The 27751-nt window shown below is 46.0% G+C and overlaps 1 pseudogene; it reads left to right on the top strand.

The window, feature by feature from the left end:
• The first annotated feature begins 279 nt into the window (after positions 1-279).
• The window catches only part of LOC127926802 (ATP-dependent 6-phosphofructokinase, liver type-like), a 39377-nt pseudogene continuing 11905 nt past the window's right edge, over positions 280-27751 (top strand).

The following is a 27751-nucleotide window of genomic DNA, read 5'->3' as shown; positions in this document are numbered from 1 at the left end:
TTCAGAAAGTACACACACACACACACACACACACACACACACACTCTCTCTTAATGAAATACTTATTCTGTAATGAACACATTATGCTTTATAGATTCTTGGCTTTTTCAAGTCTTTCCACCATATTTTGGGTTGGGATATGGCATCAGTATTTTTACTGTGTGTGTGTGTGTGTGTGTGTGTGTGTGTGCGCCCTGCAGGCCGGATCACCCGACACCCTAGCGAAGCAGCATGATCACCTGAACATCGTAGGGTTGGTTGGATCCATAGACAACGACTTCTGTGGGGACAGACATGACCATAGGAGCTGACTCCGCCCTGCATCGCATCATGGAGATAGTGGAACGCCATCACTACCCACCGCACAGAGTACACAGTTAAATCAGTTTACATGTCACTTAACAGGTGCTCTTATCAGAGAGACTTACCACAGCACAGGTCTAGGACTGTGGGACAACAGGTCTAGGACTGTGGGACAGCACGGTCTGGGACTGGGTCTAGGACTGTGGGACAACAGGTCTAGGACAACACAGGTCTAGGACTGTGGGACAGCAGGTCTAGGACTGTGGGACAACAGGTCTAGGACAACACAGGTCTAGGACTGTGGGACAACAGGTCTAGGACTGTGGGACAGCAGGTCTGGACAGACAGGTCTGGGAGTGTCTGGACTGTGGGACAACAGGTCTAGGATTCAGGACTGTGGGACAACATGGGTCTAGGACTGTGGGACAACAGGTCTGGGACTGGGTCTAGGACTGTGGACAGCATGGGTCACTGTGTCTAGGACTGTGGGACTGTGGGAGCACAGGTCTGGGACTGTGGGACAGCACGGTCTGGGACTGTGGGACAACACGGGTCTGGGACTGTGGGACAGCACAGGTCTGGGACTGTGGGACAGCACAGGTCTGGGACTGTGGGACAACACAGGTCTGGGACTGTGGGACAGCACAGGTCTAGGACTGGGTCTAGGACTGTGGGACAACACAGGTCTAGGACTGTGGACAACACAGGTCTGGGACTGTGGGACAGCACAGTCTGGGACTGTGGGACAACACGGGTCTGGGACTGTGGGACAACACGGGTCTGGGACTGTGGGACAGCACGGGTCTGGGACTGTGTGGGACAGGCTTACGGGTCTGGGACTGTGGGACAGCACGGGTCTGGGACTGTGGGACAACACGGGTCTGGGACTGTGGGACAACACAGGTCTGGGACTGTGGGACAGCACAGGTCTGGGACTGTGGGACAACACAGGTCTGGGACTGTGGGACAACACAGGTCTGGGACTGTGGGACAACACAGGTCTGGGACTGTGGGACAACACAGGTCTGGGACTGTGGGACAACACAGGTCTGGGACTGTGGGACAACACAGGTCTGGGACTGTGGGACAACACAGGTCTGGGACTGTGGGACAGCACAGGTCTGGGACTGTGGGACAACACAGGTCTAGGACTGGGTCTGGGACTGTGGGACAACACAGGTCTGGGACTGTGGGACAACACAGGTCTAGGACTGTGGGACAACCTACTAGGTCTAGGACTGGGTCTGGGACTGTGGGACAACTGGAGTCTAGGACTGTGGGACAACTTGGTCTGGGACTGTGGGACAACACAGATCTAGGACTGTCAGGACAACCTGGTCTAGGACTGTGGGACAACACAGGTCTGGGACTGTGGGACAACACAGTCTAGGACTGTGGGACAGCACAGGTCTGGGACTGTGGGACAGCACAGGTCTAGGACTGTGGGACAGCTCCCTGGAGTCTGGGACTGTGGGACAACACGGGTCTAGGACTGTGGGACAACACGGGTCTAGGACTGTGGGACAACACGGGTCTAGGACTGTGGGACAGCACGGGTCTGGGACTGTGGGACAACACGAGGTCTGGGACTGTGGGACAACGGGTCTGGGACTGTGGGACAACACGGGTCTGGGACTGTGGGACAACACGGGTCTGGGACTGTGGGACAACACGGGTCTGGGACTGTGGGACAACCTCTGGGACTGTGGGACGACAACGGGTCTGGGACTGTGGGACAACACGGGTCTGGGACTGTGGGACAACACGGGTCTGGGACTGTGGGACAACACGGGTCTGGGACTGTGGGACAACACGGGTCTGGGACTGTGGGACACGGGTCTGGGACTGTGGGACAACACGGGTCTGGGACTGTGGGACAACACGGGTCTAGGACTGTGGGACAGCACGGGTCTAGGACTGGGTCTGGGACTGTGGGACAACACAGGTCTAGGACTGTGGGACAACACGGGTCTAGGACTGTGGGACAACACGGGTCTAGGACTGTGGGACAACACGGGTCTAGGACTGTGGGACAACACGGGTCTAGGACTGTGGGACAACGGGTCACAGGACTGTGGGACAACACGGTCTAGGACTGTGCATCCTATAAACAGGGTTCATACCAACATTGGCAAGTTAAATTCAAGGACTTTCGGGGACTTTTTCAAACATTTCATTGTAATTTTCTTCAATGTTTTATAATGTATATAATTGTACATACAGGGCCTAATATAGAACCCCGCCCCCCAAAATAAAAACATGCAACAATTGTCCAATAGAAAGCAACCACTTCATGAATAATTGTGTTTTTAGGCGTTTCCAATGCATGGATATTCAAATTATTATTACATTCTAAAATATGTGACAACATTTTTCTGTGGCCTTATGTGGCTAATGCAGGCACACTTAATAAAGCTGTGAATAGTCTGACTACCCTGAGACAAGGCTGAGTCTAGTCCCGGCATTAAAACCTCTTAGGATCCCTAGTGATATTATATTATTATTATTATATTATTATATATTATCCCTTCCCGCTCAGATCCCGGTAACGAGATTGATTTGACAACAGCCAGTGAAATTGCAGTGCGCCAAATTCAAAAACAGAAATACTCATAATACAAATTCATAAACCATGCAAGTGTTATACATCAAAATAAAGCTTAACTTCTTGTTAATCCGGCCGCCGTGTCAAAACATTACTGTGTAAGCAGACCATGCGTTATCTGAGGACAGCGCCCGCATACAATCACATGAAAATCAGATTTCAACCAGGCAGGTGCGCGACACAAGTCAGAAATAGCGATATATTTAATGCCTTTGAAGATCTTCTTCTGTTGGCACTCCAAAATGTCCCAGAAACATCACAAATGGTCCTTTTGTTCGATAAATTCCTTCTTTATATCCCAAAAATGTCAATTTATTTGGCGGTTTCAACTCGCCCAACATGCCTACAAAGTATCTAAACTTGGTCCAACCATTTCAAACAACGTTCCTAATCCAACCTTACGTAAATAATCGATCAAATTGCAGACGGGATATGTGGTCCTTCTGTAGCTCAGTTGGTAGAGCATGGCGCTTGTAACGCCAGGGTAGTGGGTTCGATTCCGGGACCACCCATACGTAGAATGTATGCACACATGACTGTAAGTCGCTTTGGATAAAAGCGTCTGCTAAATGGCATATATTATTATATTATACTGTGTTCAATATGGGAAAAAACAACATGCAGGTCAAAGACTTGAGTCCATCTGAGTGACACATGGAAAGAACAGGACTACTTCTTCATTTCTCAAAAGAAAAACATCAACTAATTTCTAAAGACTGTTGACATCTAGTGGAAGCCCTAGGAACTGCAAGCAGGTTCCTCATAAATAGGGATTCCCATAGAAAACGAAATTGAAAACAGTGACCTAAAAAAAAAGTTTCCCTGGATGGTTTGTCCTCGGGTTTTCGCCTGCAAATCAGTTCTGTTATACTCACAGACATTATTTTAACAGTTTTAGAAACTTTAGAGTGTTTTTGATCCAAATCTACTAATAATATGCATATCCTAGCTTCTGGGCCTGAGTAAAAGGCAGTTTACTTTAGGCACGCTTTTCATCCGAACTTGGAAATAGTGCCCCCTAGCCCAAAGAGGTTAAAACAAATGCCTTATTTACATAAGTATTCAGACCCTTTGCTATGAGACTTGAAATTGAGCTCAGGTGTATCCTGTGGGACAGCACAGGTCCATTGATCATCCTTGAGATGTTTCTACAATGAGATTGGAGTCGAACTGTGGTAAATTCAATTGATTGGACATGATTTGGAAAGGCAGTTGACAGTGCATGTCAGAGCAAAAACCAAGCCAAGAGGTCGAAGGAATTGTCCGTAGAGCTCAGAGACAGGATTGTATCGTGGCACAGATCTGGGGAAGGATACCAAAACATTTCTGCAGCATTGAAAGTAAAGTGACGAGCCAATCAGAGTAGCAGCAGCGTGTGTAAGTTCAACTCTTCAATTCAATGACAACATTAATGTGGTTTGTACTAAATTGCTTTTAAAATCAGTTCTGAGTAAAGAGTTTATTTTACAGCCACCAGCGTGCATTTGTCCTGGAGGTCATGGGACGTCACTGTGGGTAAGTTAAGTTCCACACGTTAATGTTGTGTTATTTTAGGGTCGTTGTTATGTATGACTGTGTCCTCTGTGACCTCTTTAAAACAGGCCATTCCATTAACGTTCTCTCTCCACAGGTATCTAGCGTTGGTGTCTGCTCTGGCCTCCGGAGCAGACTGGCTCTTCATCCCAGAGGCTCCACCATTAGAGGGCTGGGAGGACCACATGTGTGCCCGCCTGGAGCATGTGAGACTGGGACTAGTTCTATATTCTATACTGTTCTATCCTGTTCTGTTTTATTCTATACTGTTCTATCCTGTTCTATTTTATCCTATCCTATCCTGTTCTATTTTATTCTATACTGTTCTATCCTATCCTGTTCTATTTTATTCTATACTGTTCTATCCTATCCTGTTCTATTTTATTCTATACTGTTCTATCCTGTTCTATTTTATTCTATACTGTTCTATCCTATCCTGTTCTATTTTATTCTATACTGTTATATCCCATCTCCTGTTCTATTTTATTCTATTTTATTATATTCACGGAACAAATTGATGCAACCATTTCTAATATTTTACTCAGTTACAGTTCATATCAGAAAATGGGTCAATTTTTTAAAATTCATTAGACCCTAATCTATGGATTTCACATGACTGGGCAGGGGCGTAGCCATTGGTGAGCCAGGCCCAGCCAATCGGAATGAGTTTTCCCCACAAAGGGGCCATATTACAGACAGAAATACTGTCCTCAAAATGTCTTGGATTTTCCTTTTCAGATCATGAAACATGAAACCAACAATTATTACATCTATCAAATGTATTTATACTGCCTTTTAACATCATGTCACTAAGTGATATACAGAATCACAGCCCAAACCGCAACCAATGCAGATGTAGAAGCACGGTTGCTAGAAAACTCCCTAGAAAGGCAGGAACCTAGGAAGAAACCTAGAGAGGAACCAGGCTATGAGGGTGGCCAGTCCTCTTCTGGCTGTGCCGGGTGGAGATTATAACAACATGGCCAAGATGTTCAAATGTTCATAGATGACCAGCAGGAGATTATAACAGAACATGGCCAAGATGTTCAAATGTTCATAGATGACCAGCAGGAGATTATAACAGAACATGGCCAAGATGTTCAAATGTTCATAGATGACCAGCAGGAGATTATAACAGAACATGGCCAAGATGTTCAAATGTTCATAGATGACCAGCAGGAGATTATAACAGAACATGTTCAAATGTTCAAACGTTCGTAGATGACCAGCAGGAGATTATAACAGAACATGGCCAAGATGTTCAAACATGTTCAAATGTTCATAGATGACCAGCAGGAGATTATAACAGAACATGGCCAAGATGTTCAAAAATGTTCATAGATGACCAGCAGGAGATTATAACAGAACATGGCCAAGATGTTCAAATGTTCATAGATGACCAGCAGGAGATTATAACAGAACATGGCCAAGATGTTCAAATGTTCATAGATGACCAGCAGGAGATTATAACAGAACATGGCCAAGATGTTCAAATGTTCATAGATGACCAGCAGGAGATTATAACAGAACATGGCCAAGATGTTCAAATGTTCATAGATGACCAGCAGGGAGATTATAACAGAACATGGCCAAGATGTTCAAATGTTCATAGATGACCAGCAGGAGATTATAACAGAACATGGCCAAGATGTTCAAACGTCGTAGATGACCAGCAGGAGATTATAACAGAACATGGCCAAGATGTTCAAATGTTCAGATGACCAGCAGGAGATTATAACAGAACATGGCCAAGATGTTCAAACGTCGTAATGACCAACAGGGTCAAATAATAATAATCACAGTGGTTGTCGAGGGTGCAACAGGTCAGCACCTCGGGAGTAAATGTCAGTTGGCTTTTCATAGCTGAACATTCAGAGGTCGAGAGAGAGAGAGAGAGGGAGGGAGAGAGAGGGAACACATTTACACATTTACACAGGACACCAGATAAGACGACATAATTACACCACATAGAACAGACTGACCCCAGCCCCCCGGCACATTGACTATAGCAGCATAGATACTGGAGGCTGAGATGGGGGTGGGGGTCGGGGGAAACTGTGGCTCCGGCCAACCAGGCAGGATATCACCACACCCACTTTGCCAAAGCACAGTACCCACACCACTAGATGGATATCAACAGACCACCATCTGACTACCCTGAGACCAGGCTGAGTATAGACCCCACACCACTAGAGGGATATCAACAGACCACCATCTGACTACCCTGAGACCAGGCTGAGTCTAGTCCCAACACCACTAGATGGATATCAACAGACCACCATCTGACTACCCTGAGACCAGGCTGAGTATAGCCCCCACACCACTAGAGGGATATCAACAGACCACCATCTGACTACCCTGAGACCAGGCTGAGTATAGCCCCCACACCACTAGAGGGATATCAACAGACCACCATCTGACTACCCTGAGACCAGGCTGAGTCTAGTCCCCACACCACTAGAGGGATATCAACAGACCACCATCTGACTACCCTGAGACCAGGCTGAGTCTAGTCCCCACACCACTAGAGGGATATCAACAGACCACCATCTGACTACCCTGAGACCAGGCTGAGTCTAGTCCCCACACCACTAGATGGATATCAACAGACCACCATCTGACTACCCTGAGACCAGGCTGAGTATAGCCCCCACACCACTAGATGGATATCAACAGACCACCATCTGACTACCCTGAGACCAGGCTGAGTATAGCCCCCACACCACTAGATGGATATCAACAGACCACCATCTGACTACCCTGAGACCAGGCTGAGTCTAGTCCCCACACCACTAGATGGATATCAACAGACCACCATCTGACTACCCTGAGACCAGGCTGAGTATAGCCCCCACACCACTAGATGGATATCAACAGACCACCATCTGACTACCCTGAGACCAGGGTGAGTATAGCCCCCACACCACTAGATGGATATCAACAGACCACCATCTGACTACCCTGAGACAAGGCTGAGTCTAGTCCCCACACCACTAGATGGATATCAACAGACCACCATCTGACTACCCTGAGACCAGGCTGAGTATAGCCCCCACACCACTAGATGGATATCAACAGACCACCATCTGACTACCCTGAGACCAGGGTGAGTATAGCCCCACACCACTAGATGGATATCAACAGACCACCATCTGACTACCCTGAGACAAGGCTGAGTTTAGTCCCACACCACTAGATGGATATCAACAGACCACCATCTGACTACCCTGAGACCAGGCTGAGTTTAGTCCCCACACCACTAGATGGATATCAACAGACCACCATCTGACTACCCTGAGACCAGGCTGAGTCTAGTCCCCACACCACTAGATGGATATCAACAGACCACCATCTGACTACCCTGAGACCAGGCTGAGTCTAGTCCCACACCACTAGATGGATATCAACAGACCACCATCTGACTACCCTGAGACAAGGCTGAGTTTAGCCCAGGAAGATCTCCTCCACCGCAGGAGCCCGAGGGGCGCGCAAAACTGACAGGAAGATCACGTCTGTGACTCAACCCACTCAAGTGTCGCACCCCTCCTAGGGACGACATGGAAGAGTACCAGAAAGCCAGTGACTCAGCCCGTGTAATAGGGTTAGAGGCAGAGAATCCCAGCGGAGAGAGGGGAACCGCCAGGCAGAGTCATCAAGAGTGGTTAGTTACTCCAGTGCCTTGCCATTCACCTTCACACCCTGGGCCAGACTACACTCAATCATAGGACCTACTGAAGAGATGAGTCTTCAATAGAGACTTAAAGGTTGAGACCGAGTCTGCGTCTCTCACATGGGTAGGCAGACCATTCCATAAAAATGGAGCTCTAGAGGAGAAAGCCTGCCTCCAGCAGTTTGCTTAGAAATTCTAGGGACAATTAGGGAGGCCTGCGTCTTGTGACCGTAGTGTAGGTATGTACTGCAGGACCAAATCAGAGAGACAGGTCGGAGCAAGCCCATGTAATGCTTTGTAGGTTAGCAGTAAAACCTTGAAATAAGCCTCGCTTTGACAGGAAGCCAGTGTAGGAGGCTAGCACTGGAGTAATATGATCACATTATTTGGTTCTAGTCAAGATTCTTGCAGCCGTGTTTTGCACTAACTGAAGCTTATTTAGTGCTTTATCCGGGTAGTCTGACCTAGAAGTGACAAAAGATGGATAAGCTTTTCTGCATCATTTTTTTGCAGAAAAGTTCTGTTTTTTTGCAATTTTACGAAGATGGAAAGAGCTGCCCTTTTAAATATTCTGATGTGTTTGTCAAAAGAGAGGTCAGGGTCCAGCGTTTGGGGATTCATCACTTCATCATCGAAATGAATAGCTGTGTGTCGTCGGCATAGCAGTGGCATTGTGTTTACGAATGACATCGCAAAGAGGTAGAATATATAGGAAAACAATAGTGGTCCTAAAATGGAAACTTGAGGAACACCGAAACTTACCATTGATTTGTCAGAAGACAAACCATCCACAGAGACTAACTAATATCTTTCTGACTGTTGCCATCTAAACCAGGCCACAGAACTTGTCCGTGTAGACCAATTAGGTTTTCCACTCTCTCCAGAAGAATGTGGTGGTTGATGTTGTCAAAAGCAGCAGTAAGGGGCCTGCCATGTTCTAAGTCATCTCAGTAACCCATTTGGATATCACTAAAAAGCAGCACTAAGGGGCCTGCCATGTTCTCTCAGTAACCCATTTCACTAAAAAGGGGGAAAAAGGTAACAAAACCAAAGCAGCAGGTCGGGGAGGACAGACACAAAGGTCTGACGCCACTAAAAGCTCATTTACCACCTTCACGTGTCTCAGTGCTGCATGTTGCATTTATATTTTTGTTCAGTATATATTCTATCCTCTTCTACACCTGCACTGCTTGCTGTTTGGGGTTTTAGGCTGGGTTTCTGTACAGCACTTTGAGATATCAGCTGATGTAAGAAGGGCTATATAAATACATTTGATATGATCCTGTTAGACAGTACATTCGGGAAAGTATTCAGACCCCTTGACTTTTTTCACATTTTTTTTAACGTTAAAGCCTTATTTATTATAATTGTAAATTCAATTTTAGAATAAGTTGATTGGACATGATTTGGAAAGGCACACACTTGTCTATATAAGGTCCCACAGTTGACAGTGCATGTCAGAGCAAAACCAAGCCATGAGGTCGAAGGAATTGTCAGTAGAGCTCAGAGACAGGATTGTGTCGAGGTACAGATCTGGGGAAGGCTACCATAACATTTCTGCAGCATTGAAGGTCCCCAAGAACACAGTGGTCTCCATCATTCTTAAATGGAATAAGTTTGGAACCACCAAGACTCTTCCTCGAGCTGTCTGCTCGGCCAAACTGGGCAATCGGAGGAGAAGAACCTTTGTCAGGGAGGTGACCAAGAAGCAGAGTTCTATATTCTGTTATATTATATTCTGTTCTATTATATTCTATATTCTGTTCTGTTATATTCTATATTCTGTTCTGTTATATTCTATATTCTGTTCTATTATATTCTGTTCTTTGTTATATTATGTTCTATATTATGTTCTATATTCTGTTTTGTTCTTTTCCATTCTGTTCTGAACAGCCAAATACACTGAAAGACACTGGTGTAGTGTGTGTGCAGGGTGTCAGTAATATAGCAGTATGATGTGTGTGTGATGTGTTTGTGTGCAGAGTCGCAGTAAGGGCTCCAGACTGAACATAGTAATCATCGCTGAAGGGGCCATCAACAGAGCTGGTGAACCGATCTCTTCAAGCTACGTCAAGGATGTACGTCTTTAAACAGCTCATTCCGTGTGCCTCTGTCTTTGTAGGAAACCCTGATAAACTGCATCAGTATTAATCACATAGTGACTTATTATACTTTGTGGGACCATGACAATGCGTCCCAAATTTGACCCTGTTCCCTTTGTAGTGCACTATAAAGAGAAGCAGGATGCATCCCATGACTATATAAACATCTGTGTTCCCTTTGCTGACTTGACCTCGTTTCTCCATGTCAATTTCCTGGCTGACTGCTCCTCTCTCCATGTCTATTCTCTGATTGGCTGGCTGACTGCTCCTCTCTCCATGTCTATTCTCTGATTGGCTGGCTGACTGCTCCTCTCTCCATGTCTATTCTCTGACTGACTGACTGACTGACTGCTCCTCTCTATCCATGTCTATTCTCTGGCTGACTGCTCCTCTCTCCATGTCTATTCCCTGACTGACTGACTGCTCCTCTCTCCATGTCTATTCCCTGACTGACTGACTGACTGCTTCTCTCTCCATGTCTATTCTCTGATTGGCTGGCTGACTGCTCCTCTCTCCATGTCTATTCTCTGATTGGCTGGCTGACTGCTCCTCTCTCCATGTCTATTCTCTGACTGACTGGCTGACTGCTCCTCTCTCCATGTCTATTCTCTGACTGACTGGCTGACTGCTCCTCTCTCCATGTCTATTCCTGACTGACTGGCTGATTGCTCCTCTCTCATGTCTATTCTCTGATTGGCTGGCTGACTGCTCCTCTCTCCATGTCTATTCTCTGACTGACTGGCTGACTGCTCCTCTCTCCATGTCTATTCCCTGACTGACTGCTTCTCTCTCCATGTCTATTCTCTGGCTGACTGCTCCTCTCTCATGTCTATTCTCTGACTGACTGACTGCTCCTCTCTCCATGTCTATTCCCTGACTGACTGACTGACTGCTTCTCTCTCCATGTCTATTCTCTGGCTGACTGCTCTCTCCATGTCTATTCTCTGACTGACTGACTGACTGCTCCTCCATGTCTATTCTCTGACTGACTGACTGACTGACTGCTCCTCTCCATGTCTATTCTCTGACTGACTGACTGACTGCTCCTCTCCATGTCTATTCTCTGACTGACTGACTGCTCCTCTCCATGTCTATTCTCTGACTGACTGACTGCTCCTCTCCATGTCTATTCTCTGACTGACTGACTGCTCCTCTCTCCATGTCTATTCTCTGACTGACTGACTGCTCCTCTCTCCATGTCTATTCTCTGACTGACTGACTGCTCCTCTCTCCATGTCTATTCTCTGACTGACTGACTGCTCCTCTCTCCATGTCTATTCTCTGACTGACTGACTGCTCCTCTCTCCATGTCTATTCTCTGACTGACTGACTGCTCCTCTCTCCATGCCTATTCCCTGCCTGACTGACTGACTGCTCCTCTCCATGTCTATTCTCTGACTGACTGACTGACTGCTCCTCTCTCCATGTCTATTCTCTGACTGACTGACTGCTCCTCCATGTCTATTCTCTGACTGACTGACTGACTGCCCTCTCTCCATGTCTATTCTCTGACTGACTGCTCCTCTCTCCATGTCTATTCTCTGACTGACTGACTGACTGCTCCTCTCTCCATGTCTATTCTCTGACTGACTGACTGCTCCTCTCTCCATGTCTATTCTCTGACTGGCTGGCTGACTGCTCCTCTCTCCATGTCTATTCTCTGACTGACTGACTGCTCCTCTCTCCATGTCTATTCTCTGACTGACTGCTCCTCTCTCCATGTCTATTCTCTGACTGACTGACTGACTGCTCCTCTCTCCATGTCTATTCTCTGACTGACTGCTCCTCCATGTCTATTCTCTGACTGACTGACTGACTGACTGCTCCTCTCTCCGTGTCTATTCTCTGACTGACTGACTGCTCCTCCATGTCTATTCTCTGACTGACTGACTGACTGCTCCTCTCTCCATGTCTATTTCCTGACCAACTGCTCCTCTCTCCTGTCTATTCTCTGACTGGCTGACTGACTGCTCCTCTCTCCATGTCTATTCTCTGACTGACTGACTGCTCCTCTCTCCATGTCTATTCTCTGACTGACTGCTCCTCTCTCCATGTCTATTCTCTGACTGACTGACTGACTGCTCCTCTCTCCATGTCTATTCTCTGACTGACTGCTCCTCCATGTCTATTCTCTGACTGACTGACTGCTCCTCTCTCCGTGTCTATTCTCTGACTGACTGACTGCTCCTCCATGTCTATTCTCTGACTGACTGACTGACTGCTCCTCTCTCCATGTCTATTTCCTGACCGACTGCTCCTCTCTCCTGTCTATTCTCTGACTGACTGGCTGACTGCTCCTCTCTCCATGTCTATTCTCTGATTGGCTGGCTGACTGCTCCTCTCTCCATGTCTATTCTCTGACTGACTGACTGCTCCTCCCATGTCTATTCTCTGACTGACTGGCTGACTGCTCCTCCATGTCTATTCTCTGACTGACTGACTGCTCCTCTCTCCATGTCTATTCTCTGACTGACTGACTGCTCCTCCATGTCTATTCTCTGACTGACTGGCTGACTGCTCCTCTCCATGTCTATTCTCTGACTGACTGGCTGACTGCTCCTCCATGTCTATTCTCTGACTGACTGACTGACTGCTCCTCCATGTCTATTCTCTGACTGACTGACTGCTCCTCCATGTCTATTCTCTGACTGACTGACTGATCCTCCATGTCTATTCTCTGACTGACTGGCTGACTGCTCCTCCATGTCTATTCTCTGACTGACTGACTGCTCCTCCATGTCTATTCTCTGACTGACTGACTGATCCTCCATGTCTATTCTCTGACTGACTGGCTGACTGCTCCTCCATGTCTATTCTCTGACTGACTGGCTGACTGCTCCTCCATGTCTATTCTCTGACTGACTGACTGCTCCTCCATGTCTATTCTCTGACTGACTGACTGCTCCTCCATGTCTATTCTCTGACTGACTGGCTGACTGCTCCTCTCCATGTCTATTCTCTGACTGACTGACTGATCCTCTCTCCATGTCTATTCTCTGACTGACTGACTGATCCTCTCTCCATGTCTATTCTCTGACTGTCTCTGTCTCATGTCTGTTTGTAGCTGGTTGTGAAGAGGCTGGGCTATGACACCCGGGTGACAGTCCTAGGTCATGTACAGCGAGGGGGAACACCCTCCGCCTTCGACCGGGTGCTGGTGAGTTCAGCTCCTTAACACTTGTTATACTCTCCCTGGAGGCCCCTACTGTACTGGAGGCCCCTACTGTACTGGAGGCCCCTACTGTACTGGAGGCCCCTACTGTACTGGACTCCCCTACTGTACTGGAGGCCCCCTACTGTACTGGAGGCCCCCTACTGTACTGGAGGCCCCCTACTGTACTGGACTCCCTACTGTACTGGAGGCCCCTACTGTACTGGAGGCCCCTACTGTACTGGAGGCCCCTACTGTACTGGAGGCCCCTACTGTACTGGAGGCCCCTACTGTACTGGAGGCCCCTACTGTACTGGAGGCCCCTACTGTACTGGAGGCCCCTACTGTACTGGAGGCCCCTACTGTACTGGAGGCCCCTACTGTACTGGAGGCCCCTACTGTACTGGAGGCCCCTACTGTACTGGAGGCCCCTACTGTACTGGAGGCCCCTACTGTACTGGAGGCCCCTACTGTACTGGAGGCCCCTACTGTACTGGAGGCCCCTACTGTACTGGAGGCCCCTACTGTACTGGAGGCCCCTACTGTACTGGAGGCCCCCTACTGTACTGGAGGCCCCCTACTGTACTGGAGGCCCCCTACTGTACTGGAGGCCCCCTACTGTACTGGAGGCCCCCTACTGTACTGGAGGCCCCCTGTACTGGAGGCCCCCTACTGTACTGGAGGCCCCCTACTGTACTGGAGGCCCCCTACTGTACTGGAGGCCCCCTACTGTACTGGAGGCCCCCTACTGTACTGGAGGCCCCCTACTGTACTGGAGGCCCCCTACTGTACTGGAGGCCCCCTACTGTACTGGAGGCCCCCTACTGTACTGGACTCACCTACTGTACTGGACTCACCTACTGTACTGGACTCACCTACTGTATTGTACTGGAGGCCCCTATTGTACTGGAGGCCCCTATTGTACTGGAGGCCCCTATTGTACTGGAGGCCCCTATTGTACTGGAGGCCCCTACTGTATTGTACTGGACTCACCTACTGTATTGTACTGGACTCACCTACTGTATTGTACTGGACTCACCTACTGTATTGTACTGGACTCACCTACTGTATTGTACTGGACTCACCTACTGTATTGTACTGGACTCACCTACTGTATTGTACTGGACTCACCTACTGTATTGTACTGGACTCCCCTACTGTACTGGAGGCCCCTACTGTACTGGACTTCCCTACTGTATTGTACTGGACTTCCCTACTGTATTGTACTGGAGGCCCCTACTGTATTGTACTGGAGGCCCCTACTGTATTGTACTGGAGGCCCCTACTGTATTGTACTGGAGGCCCCTACTGTATTGTACTGGAGGCCCCTACTGTATTGTACTGGAGGCCCCTACTGTACTGGACTCCCCTACTGTACTGGACTCCCCTACTGGACTGTACTGGACTCCCCTACTGTATTGTACTGGACTCCCCTACTGTATTGTACTGGACTCCCCTACTGTATTGTACTGGACACCCCTACTGTATTGTACTGGACTCCCCTACTGTACTGGACTCCCCTACTGTATTGTACTGGACTCCCCTACTGTATTGTACTGGACTCCCCTACTGTATTGTACTGGACACCCCTACTGTATTGTACTGGACACCCCTACTGTATTGTACTGGACTCCCCTACTGTACTGGACTCCCCTACTGTACTGGACTGGACTCCCCTACTGTATTGTACTGGACTCCCCTACTGTATTGTACTGGACTCCCCTACTGTATTGTACTGGACTCCCCTACTGTATTGTACTGGACTCCCCTACTGTATTGTACTGGACACCCCTACTGTATTGTACTGGACACCCCTACTGTATTGTACTGGACACCCCTACTGTATTGTACTGGACTCCCCTACTGTACCGGACTCCCCTACTGTACCGGACTCCCCTACTGTACTGGAGGCCCCTACTGTATTGTACTGGACTCCCCTACTGTACTGGAGGCCCCTACTGTATTTTACTGGACTCCCCTACTGTACTGGAGGCTCCTACTGTACTGGATCCCCCTACTGGACGTAGTGGAGTAGTGTGCTGTTCGGTTTAGATTGGAGTAGTGGGATGTTCCCTCTAGATCATAGTGAATGCAAGGTTCAGAATGTAAGAGTGGCGCTGTACCAGCTTGTGGATTGGCTGCGCCACTATGTTATTTAAAATAGGAAATGAAATACTATTTTATTTTGTATAAGATTTTTTATAATTTAAGGCTCTAGATTGCAGGAAATGGCAGTTATAGGTGTTCCAAGGGCCTACAGACCTCCCCTGTGGCCCGTACTCAGCAGCACCATCATGTTAAGTCCTGTCCTGTTGTAATTCCACAGAGCAGTAAGGTGGGAGTGGAGGCTGTCGTCGCTCTGTTAGAGGCCACTCCAGAGACCCCAGCCTGTGTCATCGGCCTGTCAGGAAACCAGGCTGTCCGCCTGCCTCTTGTGGAGTGTGTACAGATGGTGAGGTATCATCCTGTTTCAGAAGGGACGAACCACTGACAAATTCTCCTAACAATAAACAGTCCTGAATGTTTTTGGTCCATGTCTGTAAATCTAATCCCTTTCACAGTTCCTCTCTCATACTCTGCAACAGAGCATTACAGTCTTACTGTTTGAGGGAGGGTAAATGAGAGGGATTTACACAAATCGAATTCTGACGATTATATGATGTGTGTCTTGCCTGTAGACTAAAGAGGTTCAGAAGGCCATGAATGAAAAGAGGTTTGATGAAGCCATCCAACTGAGAGGAAGGTGAGAGATGTCAAATATGTTATGAATATGATACACCACGTGACCAAAAGTACCTGCTTGTTTAACATCTCATCCCAAAATCAAGGGCATTAATATGGAGTTGGTCCCCCTTTTGCTGCTATAACAGCCATAAGAGCATTGGTGTTGGGCGTTTTGGCCTGGCTCATAGTCGACGATCCAATCCCAAAGGTGTTCGATGGGGTTGAGGTCAGGGCTCTGTGCAGGCTAGTCAAGTTCTTCCACACCGATTTCAAACACCATTTCTGTATGGCCCTCACTTTGTGCACGGGGGCATTGTCATGCTGAAACAGGAAAGGGACTTCCCCAAACTGTTGCCACCAAATTGGAAGCACAGAATCGTCTCGCATGTCATTGTATGCTGTAGAGTTAAGATTTCCCTTCACTAGAACTAAGGAGCCTAGCCCGAACCATGAAACAGCCCCAGACCATTATTCAGACCTTATTCCTCCTCCACCACCAAACTTTACAGTTGGCACAATGAATTCGGGCAGGTAGCTTTCTCCTGGCATCTACCAAATCCAGTTTTGTCCATCGGACACTTAACGTTGACCGGGGCAGCTCTAGCAGGTCAGAAATTCAACCAACTGACTTCCCCCAGTCCTCCTGCCCTTCTGGCAGCTTTATGGGGCTTGTACAGCTGGTGAACAATCAGCCCTTGATTACTCACCAACTCCCCCATCAGCCCTTGATTACTCACAAACTCCCCCATCAGCCCTTGATTACTCACCAGCTCCCCCATCAGCCCTTGATTACTCACCAACTCCCCCATCAGCCCTTGATTACTCACCAACTCCCCAAATCAGCCCTTGATTACTCACAAACTCCCCAAATCAGCCCTTGATTACTCACAAACTCCCCAAATCAGCCCTTGATTACTCACAAACTCCCCAAATCAGCCCTTGATTACTCACAAACTCCCCAAATCAGCCCTTGATTACTCACAAACTCCCCAAATCAGCCCTTGATTACTCACAAACTCCCCCATCAGCCCTTGATTACTCACCAACTCCCCAAATCAGCCCTTGATTACTCACAAACTCCCCAAATCAGCCCTTGATTACTCACAAACTCCCCAAATCAGCCCTTGATTACTCACAAACTCCCCAAATCAGCCCTTGATTACTCACAAACTCCCCAAATCAGCCCTTGATTACTCACAAACTCCCCAAATCAGCCCTTGATTACTCACAAACTCCCCAAATCAGCCCTTGATTACTCACAAACTCCCCAAATCAGCCCTTGATTACTCACCAACTCCCCATCAGCCCTTGATTACTCACCAACTCCCCAAATCAGCCCTTGATTACTCACCAACTCCCCAAATCAGCCCTTGATTACTCACCAACTCCCCCATCAGCCCTTGATTACTCACCAACTCCCCAAATCAGCCCTTGATTACTCACCAACTCCCCAAATCAGCCCTTGATTACTCACCAACTCCCCCATCAGCCCTTGATTACTCACCAACTCCCCATCAGCCCTTGATTACTCACCAACTCCTGCATCAGCCCTTGATTACTCACCAACTCCTGCATCAGCCCTTGATTACTCACCAACTCCCCAAATCAGCCCTTGATTACTCACCAACTCCCCAAATCAGCCCTTGATTACTCACCAACTCCCCAAATCAGCCCTTGATTACTCACCAACTCCCCCATCAGCCCTTGATTACTCACCAGCTCCCCATCAGCCCTTGATTACTCACCAACTCCCCATCAGCCCTTGATTACTCACCAACTCCCAAATCAGCCCTTGATTACTTACAAACTCCCAAATCAGCCCTTGATTACTCACCAACTCCCCAAATCAGCCCTTGATTACTCACCAACTCCCCAAATCAGCCCTTGATTACTCACCAACTCCCCAAATCAGCCCTTGATTACTCACCAACTCCCAAATCAGCCCTTGATTACTCACCAACTCCCCCATCAGCCCTTGATTACTCACCAGCTCCCCCATCAGCCCTTGATTACTCACCAACTCCCCCATCAGCCCTTGATTACTCACCAACTCCCCAAATCAGCCCTTGATTACTCACCAACTCCCCAAATCAGCCCTTGATTACTCACCAACTCCCCAAATCAGCCCTTGATTACTCACCAACTCCCCCATCAGCCCTTGATTACTCACCAACTCCCCAAATCAGCCCTTGATTACTCACCAACTCCCCAAATCAGCCCTTGATTACTCACCAACTCCCCAAATCAGCCCTTGATTACTCACCAACTCCCCAAATCAGCCCTTGATTACTCACCAACTCCCCAAATCAGCCCTTGATTACTCACCAACTCCCCCATCAGCCCTTGATTACTCACCAACTCCCCAAATCAGCCCTTGATTACTCACCAACTCCCCAAATCAGCCCTTGATTACTCACCAACTCCCCCATCAGCCCTTGATTACTCACCAACTCCCCAAATCAGCCCTTGATTACTCACAAACTCCCCAAATCAGCCCTTGATTACTCACAAACTCCCCAAATCAGCCCTTGATTACTCACAAACTCCCCAAATCAGCCCTTGATTACTCACCAACTCCCCCATCAGCCCTTGATTACTCACCAACTCCTGCATCAGCCCTTGATTACTCACCAACTCCCCAAATCAGCCCTTGATTACTCACCAACTCCCCAAATCAGCCCTTGATTACTCACCAACTCCCCAAATCAGCCCTTGATTACTCACCAACTCCCCAAATCAGCCCTTGATTACTCACCAACTCCCCCATCAGCCCTTGATTACTCACCAACTCCTGCATCAGCCCTTGATTACTCACCAACTCCCCAAATCAGCCCTTGATTACTCACCAACTCCCCAAATCAGCCCTTGATTACTCACCAACTCCCCAAATCAGCCCTTGATTACTCACCAACTCCCCAAATCAGCCCTTGATTACTCACCAACTCCCCAAATCAGCCCTTGATTACTCACAAACTCCCCAAATCAGCCCTTGATTACTCACAAACTCCCCCATCAGCCCTTGATTACTCACAAACTCCCCCATCAGCCCTTGATTACTCACCAACTCCCCCATCAGCCCTTGATTACTCACCAACTCCCCCATCAGCCCTTGATTACTCACCAACTCCCCAAATCAGCCCTTGATTACTCACCAACTCCCCAAATCAGCCCTTGATTACTCACCAACTCCCCCATCAGCCCTTGATTACTCACCAACTCCCCAAATCAGCCCTTGATTACTCACCAACTCCCCAAATCAGCCCTTGATTACTCACAAACTCCCCAATCAGCCCCAATTAGTCCTGGGTGGCGAGCCCGTGGAGACCTGGCACGTCCAGCAGATGGAGCCATCGCTTAGTGATGTATCCTCCGTCTGTCACCAGGCCTCAACGAGTCTCCCCCTGGTGGCTGACCTGCTGCTTGCCACATAACATAATTTCAAAAGGGTTTTCTAATGATAAATTAGCCTTTTAAAATTATGAACTTGGATTAGCTAACACAACGTGCCATTGGAACACAGGAGTGATGGTTGCTGATAATGGGCCTCTGTACTCCTATGTAGATATTTCATTAAAAAACAGCCGTTTCCAGCTACAATAGTCATTTACAACATTAACAATGTCTACACTGTATTTCTGATCAATTTGATGACATTTTAATGGACCAAAAAAATCATTTTCTTTAAAAAAAACAAAGATATTTCTAAGTGACCCCAGCTTTTTGAACAGTGTGGTATTATGGAGTATGTATGTAAATATGAAATAATGAATGTGATGTTAAGAACATTTGATAAATGTTTTCTGAATATGATTTATTCTTTGTTTAGGAGCTTTGAGAACAACTGGAACATGTACAAACTGCTTGCCTTTCAGAAGCCTGCTGTTACCAAGGTAATCTATTATTAGATTGTTCCGTTATTTAACCAGGCAAGTCAGTTAAGCACAAGTTCTTATTTACAAAGACGGCCTATCCCCAGCCAAACCTGGACGACCTGGGGCCAATTGTGCGGCCGGATGTGATACAACCTGAATTTGAACCAGGGACTGTAGTGACGTCTCTTGCACTGAGATGCCTTAGAATGCTGAGCCACTCGGAAGCCTTAATATTCCCTGTGAGACATTGGACTCATGTGGACTCCTCTGTCTCATCTTTCTTCAGAGCAACCACACGCTGGCGGTGCTGAATGTGGGTGCTCCAGCAGCAGGGATGAATGCAGCGGTCCGGTCGGCTGTCAGAGTGGCGCTGGCCTACGGTCACAAGGTCTACTCTGTCAACGACGGCTTCGAGGGGTTGGCCAATGGAGCGGTGAGGATATCGTCTCTTTAGGAGACGACACTAAACATGCTATGGATGGATGGATGGATGGATGGATGGATGGATGGATGGATGGATGGATGGAGAGAGAGAGACAGCACTAAACATGCTATGGATGGATGGATGGAGAGAGAGACAGCACTAAACATGCTATGGATGGATGGATGGATGGATGGATGGATGGATGGATGGATGAAGAGAGACAGTAGTATTATCTAGTAGTAGGATGGATGGATGGATGGATGGATGGATGGATGGATGGAGAGAGAGACAGCACTAAACATGCTATGGATGGATGGATGGATGGATGGATGGATGGATGGATGGATGGAGAGAGAGACAGTAGTATTATCTAGTAGTAGGATGGATGGATGGATGGATGGATGGATGGATGGAGAGAGAGAGAGAGACAGCACTAAACATGCTATGGATGGATGGATGGAGAGAGAGACAGCACTAAACATGCTATGGATGGATGGATGGATGGATGGATGGATGGATGGATGAAGAGAGACAGTAGTATTATCTAGTAGTAGGATGGATGGATGGATGGATGGATGGATGGAGAGAGAGAGACAGCACTAAACATGCTATGGATGGATGGATGGATGGATGGATGGATGGATGGATGGAGAGAGAGACAGTAGTATTATCTAGTAGTAGGATGGATGGATGGATGGATGGATGGAGAGAGAGAGAGAGAGACAGCACTAAACATGCTATGGATGGATGGATGGAGAGAGAGACAGCACTAAACATGCTATGGATGGATGGATGGATGGATGGATGGATGGATGGATGGATGGATGGATGGATGAAGAGAGACAGTAGTATTATCTAGTAGTAGGATGGATGGATGGATGGATGGATGGATGGATGGATGGATGGATGGATGGATGGATGGATGGAGAGAGAGAGACAGCACTAAACATGCTATGGATGGATGGATGGATGGATGGATGGATGGAGAGAGAGACAGCACTAAACATGCTATGGATGGATGGATGGATGGATGGATGGATGGATGAAGAGAGAGAGACAACACTAAACATGCTATGGATGGATGGATGGATGGAGAGAGAGAGACAACACTAAACATGCTATGGATGGATGGATGGATGGAGAGAGAGACAGTAGTATTATCTAGTAGTAGGATGGATGGATGGATGGATGGATGGATGGATGAAGAGAGAGAGACAACACTAAACATGCTATGGATGGATGGATGGAGAGAGAGAGACAACACTAAACATGCTATGGATGGATGGATGGATGGATGGAGAGAGACAGTAGTATTATCTAGTAGTAGGATGGATGGATGGATGGATGGATGGAGAGAGAGAGACAACACTAAACATGCTATGGATGGATGGATGGATGGATGGATGGATGAAGAGAGAGAGACAACACTAAACATGCTATGGATGGATGGATGGATGGAGAGAGAGACAGTAGTATTATCTAGTAGTAGGATGGATGGATGGATGGATGGATGAAGAGAGAGAGACAACACTAAACATGCTATGGATGGATGGATGGATGGAGAGAGAGAGACAACACTAAACATGCTATGGATGGATGGATGGATGGATGGATGGAGAGAGACAGTAGTATTATCTAGTAGTAGGATGGATGGATGGATGGATGGATGGAGAGAGAGAGACAACACTAAACATGCTATGGATGGATGGATGGATGGATGGATGGATGGATGGATGGAGAGAGAGAGACAGTAGTATTATCTAGTAGTAGGATGGATGGATGGATGGATGGATGGAGAGAGAGACAGCAGTATTATCTAGTAGTAGGATGGATGGATGAAGAGAGAGACAGCAGTATTATCTAGTAGTGGGATGGATGGATGAAGAGAGAGACAGCAGTATTATCTAGTAGTGGGATGGATGAAGAGGGAGAGACAGATTGATTCAGCAGTATTATCTAGTAGTGGGATGGATGAAGAGGGAGAGACAGTAGTATTATCTAGTAGTAGGATGGATGGATGGATGGATGGATGAAGAGAGAGAGACAACACTAAACATGCTATGGATGGATGGATGGATGGAGAGAGAGAGACAACACTAAACATGCTATGGATGGATGGATGGATGGAGAGAGAGACAGTAGTATTATCTAGTAGTAGGATGGATGGATGGATGGATGAAGAGAGAGAGACAACACTAAACATGCTATGGATGGATGGATGGATGGAGAGAGAGAGACAACACTAAACATGCTATGGATGGATGGATGGATGGATGGATGGAGAGAGACAGTAGTATTATCTAGTAGTAGGATGGATGGATGGATGGATGGATGGAGAGAGAGACAACACTAAACATGCTATGGATGGATGGATGGATGGATGGATGGATGGATGGATGGAGAGAGAGAGACAGTAGTATTATCTAGTAGTAGGATGGATGGATGGATGGATGGATGGAGAGAGAGACAGCAGTATTATCTAGTAGTAGGATGGATGGATGAAGAGAGAGACAGCAGTATTATCTAGTAGTGGGATGGATGGATGAAGAGAGAGACAGCAGTATTATCTAGTAGTGGGATGGATGAAGAGGGAGAGACAGATTGATTCAGCAGTATTATCTAGTAGTGGGATGGATGAAGAGGGAGAGACAGTAGTATTATCTAGTAGTAGGATGGATGGATGGATGGATGGATGAAGAGAGAGAGACAACACTAAACATGCTATGGATGGATGGATGGATGGAGAGAGAGAGACAACACTAAACATGCTATGGATGGATGGATGGATGGAGAGAGACAGTAGTATTATCTAGTAGTAGGATGGATGGATGGATGGATGGATGGATGGATGGAGAGAGAGAGACAACACTAAACATGCTATGGATGGATGGATGGATGGATGGATGGATGGATGGATGGATGGATGGATGGAGAGAGAGACAGTAGTATTATCTAGTAGTAGGATGGATGGATGGATGGAGAGAGAGACAGCAGTATTATCTAGTAGTAGGATGGATGGATGGAGAGAGAGACAGTAGTATTATCTAGTAGTAGGATGGATGGATGAAGAGAGAGACAGCAGTATTATCTAGTAGTAGGATGGATGGATGAAGAGAGAGACAGCAGTATTATCTAGTAGTAGGATGGATGGATGAAGAGAGAGACAGCAGTATTATCTAGTAGTAGGATGGATGGATGAAGAGAGAGACAGCAGTATTATCTAGTAGTAGGATGGATGGATGAAGAGAGAGACAGCAGTATTATCTAGTAGTGGGATGGATGAAGAGGGAGAGACAGATTGATTCAGCAGTATTATCTAGTAGTGGGATGGATGAAGAGGGAGAGACAGATTGATTCAGCAGTATTATCCAGTATTCAGATGCTCTATTGTCTTTCAAGGTGTCCCATTATGTTCTATAAATCTGATCAGTTTTTTTAAACATGCTTTTTCTTTAATCATGTTTGAAATGCAAAAGAAAGGACATACAATCAAAGGATCCTTCTGTCCTTCTGTAGCTCAGTTGGTAGAGCATGGCGCTTGTAACGCCAGGGTAGTGGGTTCGATCCCCGGGACCACCCATATGTAGAATGTATGCACACATGACTGTAAGTCGCTTTGGATAAAAGCGTCTGCTAAATGGCATATATTAAAGGAGTTTAGGTGCCATTTAGAATTGACCACCAGATGGCAGCAGTGTGTGTGCAACGTTTCAGACTGATCCAGTGAAACATTACATTACAAAACAGCCCCCACAATCTTTTTATCATCAATTTCTCTCAGCCAATTATCAGATATGTGTGTAAGTGCTGTGCTTGATGAATGTCCTTCTCTATCAGCATGCTGAAAGTTTGTTGTCAATTTGTTTACTGTAAAATAACATTGTATCTGGTCAAATACAATATTTTCCAAAAGTTTACTAAGGGTTGGTAACCGGCTGATTGGTCGGCTATTTGAGCCAGTAAAGGGGGCTTTACTATTCTTAGGTAGAGGAATGACTTCAGCTTCCCTCCAGGCCTGAGAGCCACACACTCTCTAGTAGGCTTAGCTTGGAAGATATGGCAAATAGGAGTGGCAGTATCGTCCGCTGTTATCCTCCAATTTTCCATACAAATGTTCAGACCCAGGTGGCTTGTCATTGTTGATAGAAAACAATATTTTCTTCACTTCTTCCACACTCACTTTACGTAATTCAAAATTGATAATCCATGTGGAGATAATTGTGACAGAGAGAACTGACTGACTATAAATCTGACTGCACATTTTCAAATCGGGACAACAAAGATATTGATTGCATGATGTGTGTTCTTCCTCTACCAGGTGACAGAGATCGAGTGGCACGGTGTGGCTGGATGGACTGGCCAGGGTGGATCTCTTCTGGGGACTAAACGGTCTGTTTTACGATGATGATGATTAGGAGGGAAAGCAGTTGATAGTTTGTACTCAATGTGGTTATTGGTGTGTCCTTTTTTAAAATGAGAAAGATGTCCTCCTGAATTGTGGTTTGCTGTGGGGGTTCTTTGTGTTCCACAGAACCCTTCCCAGTACTTGCATGCAGAAGATCGTGGACAACATCAACAAGCATAATATCCAGGCTCTGCTGATCGTTGGGGGATTTGAGGTACCAGTTACAGACAAAAACAGAACATTATATTGAGATTGGTGTTAGTATTCCCTAATGGCGTACATGGCGTGCTGCATCAGATAATGGTCCTTCTGTAGCTCAGTTGGTAGAGCATGGCGCTTGTAACGCCAGGGTAGTGGGTTCGATTCCCGGGACCACCCATACGTAGAATGTATGCACACATGACTGTAAGTCGCTTTGGAAAAGCGTCTGCTAAATGGCATATATTATTATTTATATTATAATAGATTTTATAGGGCCTCCCTCCTCAAAACGTTGTTTTAGTCACATATGTTCTGTTATTTGATCTTCCTACAATGTAATGTACTATTTCATTTTAAAGTTCATGTCAGCTGTTAGAAAGACGAAACAATGTGACTGTGTTACATTTAATTTACATTTAAGTCATTTAGCAGACGCTCTTATCCAGAGCGACTTACAAATTGGTGCATTCACCTTATGACATCCAGTGGAACAGCCACTTTACAATAGTGCATCTAAATCTTTTAAGGGGGGTGAGAAGGATTACTTTATCCTATCCTAGGTATTCCTATTGAATAATTTCTGAAATAATACACGCTAGATAGAGACTGTTAATGGCCTCCATCTGATAATAATAATAATATAATAATAATATATGCCATTTAGCAGACACTTTTATCCAAAGCGACTTACAATCATGTGTGCATACATTCTACGTATGGGTGGTCCCGGGAATCGAACCCACTACCCTGGCGTTACAAGCGCCATGCTCTACCAACTGAGCTACAGAAGGACCACACCATCTTATGCCGTGTGTGTGTGTTCTCTACAGGCGTACGAGGGCGTGCTGGAGTTATGTGATGCTCGCGGTAGCTTTGACGAGTTGTGTATCCCCATGGTGGTGATCCCTGCCACCATCAGTAACAACGTGCCCGGGACAGACTTCAGTCTGGGGGCAGACACGGCTGTCAACGCTGCCATGGAGGTCAGTCTGATCTGATGAAAGATAAAACACAATAAAACCCAATGGGTCATTTCCAGTGTGGTTGTCTCTGACAACAAGATGTCACGTGAATATAGATTGACACTATAAACTCCATTTAAAAACATGAGGCCAACCAGAAGTTTAGACCCCTTCATCTTCAACTCTGTTCTTTCAGCAGGACCTGTTTTAGCATAGTAACACCACACAGAGGACTCATAATAGTTAATGTTAGGAAGTTAAATGTGCATAGTAACACCACACAGAGGACTCATAATAGTTAATATGTTAGGAAGTTAAATGTGCATAGTAACACCACACAGAGGACTCATAATAGTTAATATGTTAGGAAGTTAAATGTGCATAGTAACACCACACAGAGGACTCATAATAGTTAATATGTTAGGAAGTTAAATGTGCATAGTAACACCACACAGAGGACTCATAATAGTTAATATGTTAGGAAGTTAAATGTGCATAGTAACACCACACAGAGGACTCATAATAGTTAATATGTTAGGAAGTTAAATGTGCATAGTAACACCACACAGAGGACTCATAATAGTTAATATGTTGGGAAGTTAAATGTGCATAGTAACACCACACAGAGGACTCATAATAGTTAATATGTTAGGAAGTTAAATGTGCATAGTAACACCACACAGAGGACTCATAATAGTTAATATGTTAGGAAGTTAAATGTGCATAGTAACACCACACAGAGGACTCATAATAGTTAATATGTTGGGAAGTTAAATGTGCATAGTAACACCACACAGAGGACTCATAATAGTTAATATGTTAGGAAGTTAAATGTGCATAGTAACACCACACAGAGGACTCATAATAGTTAATATGTTAGGAAGTTAAATGTGCATAGTAACACCACACAGAGGACTCATAATAGTTAATATGTTAGGAAGTTAAATGTGCATAGTAACACCACACAGAGGACTCATAATAGTTAATATGTTAGGAAGTTAAATGTGCATAGTAACACCACACAGAGGACTCATAATAGTTAATATGTTAGGAAGTTAAATGTGCATAGTAACACCACACAGAGGACTCATAATAGTTAATATGTTAGGAAGTTAAATGTGCATAGTAACACCACACAGAGGACTCATAATAGTTAATATGTTGGGAAGTTAAATGTGCATAGTAACACCACACAGAGGACTCATAATAGTTAATATGTTGGGAAGTTAAATGTGCATAGTAACACCACACAGAGGACTCATAATAGTTAATATGTTAGGAAGTTAAATGTGCATAGTAACACCACACAGAGGACTCATAATAGTTAATATGTTGGGAAGTTAAATGTGCATAGTAACACCACACAGAGGACTCATAATAGTTAATATGTTAGGAAGTTAAATGTGCATAGTAACACCACACAGAGGACTCATAATAGTTAATATGTTAGGAAGTTAAATGTGCATAGTAACACCACACAGAGGACTCATAATAGTTAATATGTTAGGAAGTTAAATGTGCATAGTAACACCACACAGAGGACTCATAATAGTTAATATGTTAGGAAGTTAAATGTGCATAGTAACACCACACAGAGGACTCATAATAGTTAATATGTTAGGAAGTTAAATGTGCATAGTAACACCACACAGAGGACTCATAATAGTTAATATGTTAGGAAGTTAAATGTGCATAGTAACACCACACAGAGGACTCATAATAGTTAATATGTTAGGAAGTTAAATGTGCATAGTAACACCACACAGAGGACTCATAATAGTTAATATGTTAGGAAGTTA

This window comes from Oncorhynchus keta, unplaced genomic scaffold, assembly GCF_023373465.1.
Source record: "Oncorhynchus keta strain PuntledgeMale-10-30-2019 unplaced genomic scaffold, Oket_V2 Un_contig_8345_pilon_pilon, whole genome shotgun sequence".
In the NCBI taxonomy this organism is placed as follows: domain Eukaryota; kingdom Metazoa; phylum Chordata; class Actinopteri; order Salmoniformes; family Salmonidae; genus Oncorhynchus; species Oncorhynchus keta.
Note: the sequence above shows the minus strand (reverse complement) of the source record. Positions and strands in the feature narration are given on the sequence as shown.